The sequence below is a fragment of the Eriocheir sinensis genome, unplaced genomic scaffold (genome assembly GCF_024679095.1).
Source record: "Eriocheir sinensis breed Jianghai 21 unplaced genomic scaffold, ASM2467909v1 Scaffold511, whole genome shotgun sequence".
NCBI lineage: Eukaryota > Metazoa > Arthropoda > Malacostraca > Decapoda > Varunidae > Eriocheir > Eriocheir sinensis.
This window is the reverse complement of record NW_026111845.1, coordinates 6701-15000: the sequence shown is the minus strand read 5'-3', so window position 1 is coordinate 15000 and position 8300 is coordinate 6701. Positions and strand designations below refer to the sequence as shown.

The following is an 8300-nucleotide window of genomic DNA, read 5'->3' as shown; positions in this document are numbered from 1 at the left end:
AATTTTTCCAATTCGCCCGGGAATCGAACCCGGGCTCTCTCGGTTGTGAGCCAAGTGTGCTAACCACTGCACCACGAAGCCCCCAGGTTACATGAAGAACGATGTGAATAATGAATGCATATATGCCGGAGAGAGACAGAAGGGGAAGGAATTATAGGAGAAGGGAACAGACCCCAGGAGACGGGACACAACCCCCGATTAATACCTGGTACCCATTCACTGCTGGGTGGACAGGGGCGTAGGGTATCGGAAAAGCCGCCCAAATTTTTCCACTCCGCCCGGGAATCGAACCCGGGCTCTCTCGGTTGTGAGCCAAGTGTGCTAACCACTGCACCACGAAGCCCCCAGGTTACATGAAGAACAATGTGAATAATGAATGCACTGTGGCAGCATTAAAACCGCTCCTGTCTCTGTTTCGCTCTACACGTGGTTATATTTTCACTCATTTTCTTTTTATTTACATCTGACCTCTGTTGCTCGGCGTCGCATGCGGTCTGAAAGAAAGAGGTAATGATGCTTGATATCCTCTCTAAGCCTCTCGTTCACGCTGTCCTTCACGCTTGTATTCTTTTTATCTCGCTTTCTGTCCCTCTCTTTAATCAGTTCTTCTCATTTAAATTTTCTTGTCGCTCGTGTCTCATTAAGGTAAAAGCACTAAGCCTATATCACTTCATCTGTCATGTTAATCTTTCTCCAGCATTTTGTCCTCTCCTTTTTTTAATCTATATTCGTCGTTTGCGGTTTCTTATCCAATGTGGTATGAAATAAAAGAGCTGTCTGTCGTAGTCAAGTGTATCACTCAGCCTTTCAAAACCTTTCAAAGACGAGGAATATGGGTTTAGCGGGACTCCCCAGTAAGACTCTCACCTCACACTACTCTAGCTCGAGGAGAGGACGCAAAGGATTGAACTGACACTAAAACAAGACACCAGCTTTTACGATTGAACTCTGAGGACTGACTTGCAATAATAACAACAAAATAATAATAAAAAATCACAACAAAAGCAACATCAATAACAACAACAACAAATACAGCGTTGCTTGTCAAACATCGTACACAGTTATTGGTTTAGCCAGACCCCGTTTTGTGATCACACGACGCACTGATGTACCAATTACTGTCATCGTCAAATGTCGTGGAGTACATTATAGGTCAAGGGAGAGAAAGTCCGCGGGCATTGTTTAGACAGACAATGAAATAAATAGGTATAATACAATAGAGAAAAAAAACAGAAAGACAGACAAAGCATTCACAGACACGTACCAGAGAAAGCCCCCCCCACACACACACAAAAAAAAAAAAAAAAAAAAATACATACAAACAAACATACAGTAACAGAAGAAAACGCACTGATAAGAACACACACACACACACACACACACACACACACACACACACACACTCACAAACACGTACCTAAATAAACACTCGAGAGCAAACTGAAGAAAGAAAACACACACACAAACACACAAACAAATACACAGACTGACGGCTCGAGGTGGCAGGACCAATCTAGTGACGGCGGCAGGGTCGGGGGGTGGGGGGGGATGGGGGAGGCATGGAAGAATAAGGAAAGGGAGGGAGAGCAAGAGGGGGTGAGAGAGGGAGGTTGGCAAGGGGTGGGGAAGAGTGTGTTAGCGCAGGCAGAGTAATGGAAGAGTTGAGGAAGGGAAGGGAATGGTAGATGCAGGGTAGTGGAAGGGGTGGGCAGGGTAGGGAAGGGATATGGATGAGATAGGAAAGGCTGCGTGTGTGACAGAACTGCCAGGGACAAAGAGGTAGATAATGAGAGGTAAGATAGGGTAAGGCAGGGTAAGAATGAGGTATAATATGTGGCAGGGTGGAGTAGAAACAGGGTGTGATATATGGGCAGGGATGGGTAGGTATAGCTGGGAGGTGGTGGAGGGCAAGTTTAGGGCGAGGCAAGGTATAGGTAAGGTAAGGCAGGGTAAGGATGAGGCAATATGGGACAGAGTGGAGTAGAAACAGGGTGTGCTTATATGGACAGGGATGGGTGGTGTAGCAGGGAGGTGATGGAGGACAAGTTTAGGGCGAGGCAAGGTGAAGAAGGGCGGTGGGGTAGGGGGCTTCACACTCCTTTACGAAGACAGTTCACATCTTTGAAAAATCCACCACGTCGAACCACACCTGTCATTGCTCTTTCTTCCCACTTCAGTCAACCGTCCTCACCTTCCTCTCGCATCGCCCTTCCTCTCACTTAACAACAGACAAGCTCCTTCTTAGCTCACTTCGCCAACCTGTATAACCCTCACCCACCTACCTAACCCACCGAACCCACTATTTCATGATTTCTTAACTCACTTCGCCCACCTATACATAACCAAACCAACATGACCCACTACAAAAACACGCTCTCCTCAACGCAGTCACCCAGCCCACCAGCCCTCTTGACGATAAACAAACTCCTTAACCCGCCGCGCCCCCTACATAGCGCCCAGACCCCAACCCCATCTGACCCACTACGAAAACACGCTCTCCTCAACGCAGTCACCCAGCCCGCCAGCCCCTTGACGATAAACAAACTCCTTAACTCACCGCGCCCCCTACATAACGCCCAGACCCCAACCCCATCTGACCCACTACGAAAACAAGCTCCCATTACCTAGTCACCCCCACTCCCGCGCCCCTCCGATAGTCTTAATTCACCGCCCCTCCTCCCTCCTGCCCGCCTCCTGCCCTGCCACGATGGACGGTCCGCCCTCGACGCCTATTCAGAAGGAACGCGAAAACTTTCCAACCAGTGACGAAGGTGACGCCGGGGCTGCAGGAGGAGGAGGAGGAGGAGGAGGTGCATAAGTCGCAAGGGAAGTGAGAGACCAGTTTAAAGGCTCGAAAATAAGACCGTGAGAAGTGAGGAAAAAGAGTTAGTTGTTGACTATGAACTTTGCATTATTTCCTTGTAGTTATTACGTCTCTCTCTCTCTCTCTCTCTCTCTCTCTCTCTCTCTCTCTCTCCTATCTCTCTATCTATCTTTCTATCTATATTCTGCACGATATCTTATTCTCTCTCAAAACAACCTCGACCTTCCATGTTTCTACTGTCATTATTCTATTATTTTATGTTTATATTATTTCCTCCTCCTCCTCCTCCTCCTACTTCTACTACTACTACTACTACTATTCCTCTCCCTCCTCATACTCCTCTACTTCCTCCTCCTCCATTCGCTCGCCTCTCATCAGTGTTCGTCACATAATTAGTGTCACACATAAAATAGAAAATTTATTCGATTCTTCGCTTCATTCCTGAACAAATATAAAAAAAACTAAAAACAAGAAAAATATCCTTGTCTGTCTGAATGTCTGTGCATCGGTTTGCCTCTCTCTCTCTCTCTCTCTCTCTCTCTCTCTCCGCGGTCAGTTCACGCGCCATTTGCCGTCAATAATGAGCAGGTGACGACCAGAGAGAGAGAGAGAGAGAGAGAGAGAGAGAGAGAGAGAGAGAGAGAGAGAGAGAGAGAGAGAGAGAGAGAGAGAGAGAGTTAACAATTAGGAAGTGACTGTCATGTCCATCCTTCCTGTCACATATTATCTATCATTTTGTTTTCTACTTATATTACTATTTATATTCCTACTACAAGTACCTGCACTACTACTACTACTACTACTACTACTACTACTACTACCACTACCACTACTACTACTACTACTACTACTACCACTACTACTACTACTACTACTACTACTACTACTGCAATAATACTTACAAAATGATAACTATTTTCTTAGGCTACATTCAAAATGATTTGATTTTTCGAAAACAGTTTCCCGGTCCCTGGACACACACACACACACACACACACACACACACACACACACACACACACACACACACACACACACACCATTTGGTCCTCTTTAGTTTGATTGCTTTTGACCGACCGTCTGTGCTCCCTGACCCCCATTGCTCTTTGCCCCCCCCCCCTCCCCCCATCCACCCCCGCCTCCAATTATCCAAGTGGCAGAGAGCGTGGGATTCAGGAGGAGGAGTCACCGTTGTCCATGAAAATTTACTCCCACCTGCCAGTCGTGAGGGTGTACATATTCTGTCTCTCTTCCTTCTCTTCCTCTTTCCCTTAAATTTTCCTCTTTTTTCATCTCCTTCTTTAACCATTCCCTTCATTTCGTTTTTTTTCTCTATTTTGCTTTTATTCCTTTCTATACTATTATTATTATTATCATTATCATTATTTTTTTATTATTATTACTATCAGATATATTTCTATATTTCACACGAGAAAATGGTTGGAAATGGAATGTGTGTGTGTGTGTGTGTGTGTGTGTGTGTGTGTGTGTGTGTGTGTGTGTGTGTGTGTGAGAGAGAGAGAGAGAGAGAGAGAGAGAGAGAGAGAAAACGAACGGATAAAGACGGATACACACACACACACACACACACACGACGGCCAGACAGAGACAGACAGACAGGCAGGAAGAGACACAATGATTTAATTTGGTACAGGAGACGAGAGAAAATTAGCAGAGAAGGAACTACAAAAAGGGTCCCGAACAGAAAGAAGAAGAAGAAGAAGAAAAAGCAGAAGAGGTAAAAGATAATGAATGAGGAAGAGGAGAGAAGAGGAGGATAAAGAAGATGAAGAGGAGGAAGAGGAGAAGGAAGAGGAACAGGGAGAATAAGAGGAAGAGGAGGAAGAGGAAGAAGAGAAGGAAGAGGAACAGGAAAAATAAGAGGAAGATGAGGAAGAGAAGGAGGAGGAGGAGGAGGAGAAAAAGGAATAGAAAGAGGAAAAGGAGGAGGAGAAAGACGAGAAGGAAGAGGAGGAGGAGAAAGAAGAGAAGGAAGAGGAGAAGGAAGGGGAGGAGGAAGAGGAAGAGGAGGACAGGATAGGTGCCCCATTATATTAGATTGTTCTCTTGACCAGGACACGAATAATATTGACAGGCGAGGGGAGGAGGAGGAGGAGGAGGAGGAGGAGGAGGAGAAGTCAGTGGGGATGGAAGGTGATTGGGGGGGCTTTACTTTAGCGAGATAGGGAGGGAATGGGAGGGAGGGGAGGGGGGAGCATTACCTGACGGGGGAAAGACACCAGCCGAAGTTCCCAGAGTGCTTGGAAATGGGTGGGGGAAGGTGGGGAGAGGTGATGGAAGGGGGCGCAACGAGCAAGGGATTGAGGTAGCCAAGGGATGATGGAAGGGGTGTTGGGGCAGTGTGTTGGTTTTAGATGGAAGGTGATGGGAGTGTAGTGGAGGGAAGGGGGCTGACTAGTATATGGAAGGGGATTAGGTGGAGTTATGTGAGTGGGGTGGTGATGGATGGGTGAGGTAATGGGAGGATAGGTGATGGGGGTAGTGGAGGATGGGGACGTGATGGTAGAAGGGAGGGAAAGGGGTGGACTTGTAGTAAATGGGAAGGGGAAGTGAAGCACTGCTGGGGAGGAATCGAAGGGGGGGGTGATGTGCTCTCGGGATGGAAGAAGGTGATGGAGAGGAAGTGTGAAGTTGTGTAAAGGGAAGTAATGGGGTTGTGTCTTGCGTAATGGGATAGGGAAGAGTGATGGAAAGGAAAGGAAAAAGGGGTGGGGAGAGGAGGGGAGGAAGGAAAGGAAGAAAAGTGGTGGTGGTTGGGAGAGGAGGAAGGAGAGGAGGGAGACGGAGCGAAAATATGTGTGGTAATGGGATGTTCTGGGTTGAGGAAGAGGTGCTGGGTGTGACGGTGATGAGCACCGAGGCAACGCGCGTCTATATCGTACCTCTCTAACTTTACCTGTAATGGAGGGGGAGTGACAGGTAGAAGATTTAAAGGCAATTCACACTATCACTTCCAATGTTTAAACACTCAATGCCTCACCAAACTATCTACACACACACACACACACACACACACACACACACACATCACCATACTTAAGACGCGCAACCTCGCCTTTAGCCTCCAACTTCATTATGCAAGAATCGGTTACCAGCTCAGATCCTTCACCCTCTCGATTGCCAAACTTAAAAGACACACTATATGCATTCTATTTTCTTTCCCGATTTTATCTCTGGTTTTTCCCTTCTTTCCTTAAACTCTCCTAAAGCCTCGGTATCTGCAGGCCTTCAAAAGTTTTAAAGATTTACTCCAAATGTTATTCTTTTTAATTCCTTCGAGCGAGAGAGTAAGATTGGCGGTTATTTGAGGGTGAGAGAGAGAGAGAGAGAGAGAGAGAGAGAGAGAGAGAGAGAGAGAGAGAGAGAGAGAGAGAGAGAGAGAGAGAGAGAGAGACAGACCTTTACAAGCAGTTACTAAACCTATTGCAAACTAGACGGCAGGTAGAGCAGAAAGTGAATCCAAGAGAGTCTGATAAAATAAAAAAGTAGTTTAATGGAGGCTTCTCGGATTAGTTTACTGTATACTTCACTGAATACACTGCATAATAGCCTATCGTTACCGTCTCTTCTCTTGGCAATTATTAAAAAACAGCCAATGCAGATAAGCGGTGGCCGAAATAATGGTGAATAGGAAAATATAGGAACGGAAAAAATTTAGATTAACTGGCGCGATCCATTTCTGACACTATTAATTTCTGGGTGAACTTTTAATTTCACGAATAGCTACTTGGCTGCTTAGGTAAATATCTCTAACTTCACCTGTCTCACAACGGCGGAAATGGTTGTACAGAATGATGGGTGCTACTTTGGTATGCGATCTACGTAGCCATGTTATCTATAAGAGAATGATGAATAGTACAAGTCATATAATGTTAAACTCCCCAGTGCGGCGGGTGTGAAACTAGATAAATACGTTGTTAACAGGGGGTGAACCTTTTTAATTTTACAAGGAAGCAGCTCAAGGACAAAAAGAAAGTAACAATGAGAAAAAAATGACTGCCAAACACTGACCCTATAAAGAGAGATCATAAGAGTGGCCAAAAGAGAGGTCAATTTCGGGAAGGGATAACTGATGGCTTGGTAGCGTCTAGATTAAAGTTTACTATGGTTAAGTTTAGCAATTCATCACTTAATGCACACCCAGAAGCCTATAGTCGCTGTCCGTTACTAGCCTCAGCTAATATAGAACCACCTGTTGTAATTAATGAATGGCGTGGTGGGTTCTTGAGTTTCCCGTATACTTCACCATCTAACAAGTGCATATAATACAGATCCCTAGTTCCTATTACATCTACAAGCAGTTATTGTGTTTGAAAGGAAGACCAAGAAGTAAATACGTCGTGGTCCACTAAAAGGTCAAAACATCTTTATTCAGTGCAGTCCAGTTCGTGGGTGTGACGACGCACACACATCGCCATACTTAAGACGCACAACCTCGCCTTTAGCTTATCCAACCTCATTATGCAAGAGTAGGTTACCAGCTCAGATCCTTCACGCCGATATTTTCTCCTACTTAACCAACTGCTCTTCTGCTACCTAATTGTACTCTACTAACCTTTAAAGCTCCCGGATATACATAGGAAAGTGTAGCGATCGATCTTTTTAACCTATTCCACAGTATCAGCTGCATTCTCAGGCCGAGTGGCTCCGCGGGTCCGCCAAATGTCAAAAGGTGTGGCGTTGCCTTTCCCCGAGCCACGCGCCCAGTCATTAGCCGTCACGCCGCAGCACTCACGCCCCTCGCAGGTGTCACGATGATAACCAGTAAAAGAAAACTTACCGTGGCTCCGTGACGTCCAAAACAGCACCGCCGTCACAACCACCCTGATGCACTCGACACCGCAGACTCCTTTCTCCTGCCGGCGACGAGGCGAAGCAGTGAGACGAGGCATGTTTGGGTATTCTGGACGCGGTGACGAAGTTTAAACCCATAATATAAGTAATTCCTCTTGTTAATTATCTTCTATGTTATAATTTCATCCTTCCAAACTAATGCTTATGTAACTCGTGCTTTCACACTGACCCTCACAACTTTATTTGGTTAGAAAAATAGAAGGTAGTTGTGTATCGATGAATCTGGCATCTCCCTGCGGCCATACGGATCAGCTGAGGGCCCGGCGTACCAACCCTACCGTGATGTGCTGTTTATTTAATTTACAAGAAAAATAGGACAAGAAAACACGGGCGTTCGTTGGAAAGAATGGACAGACAAGTAGATGCAGGTGTTGATAGAGTAAATGGAGTCTCAAAAGTATGTTTCACAGATTCACTACCACAGGCAAGTCAAGGAGAGGTTTGGGAACAGAGGCAGCTGTCAAGGTTATGCAGACTTGCATAATTATAGCAGTCACCAGGTTTCTTTGACGAGTAATTACGGTAGATGGCTGTGTGATGAGTAGGTGTTCTTGGCATTTGTATATGGGAAATGCAGAACGTATAGATATCGTTGAGGTAG

The 8300-nt window shown here is 45.8% G+C and overlaps 1 protein-coding gene across 6 annotated transcripts in view; it reads right to left on the bottom strand.

Annotated features, from left to right (window-relative positions):
• Nucleotides 1–7712, bottom strand: part of LOC126992876 (aminoacylase-1-like) — a 55614-nt gene extending 47902 nt beyond the window's left edge. For all 6 annotated transcript variants that reach the window (XM_050851697.1, XM_050851701.1, XM_050851702.1 and 3 more), the window contains exon 1: nucleotides 7626–7712. The gene's annotated coding sequence lies outside the window, so the exon portion shown is untranslated. The remainder of the gene's footprint in view (nucleotides 1–7625) is intronic.
• Between the last annotated feature and the right edge of the window lie 588 nt (nucleotides 7713–8300).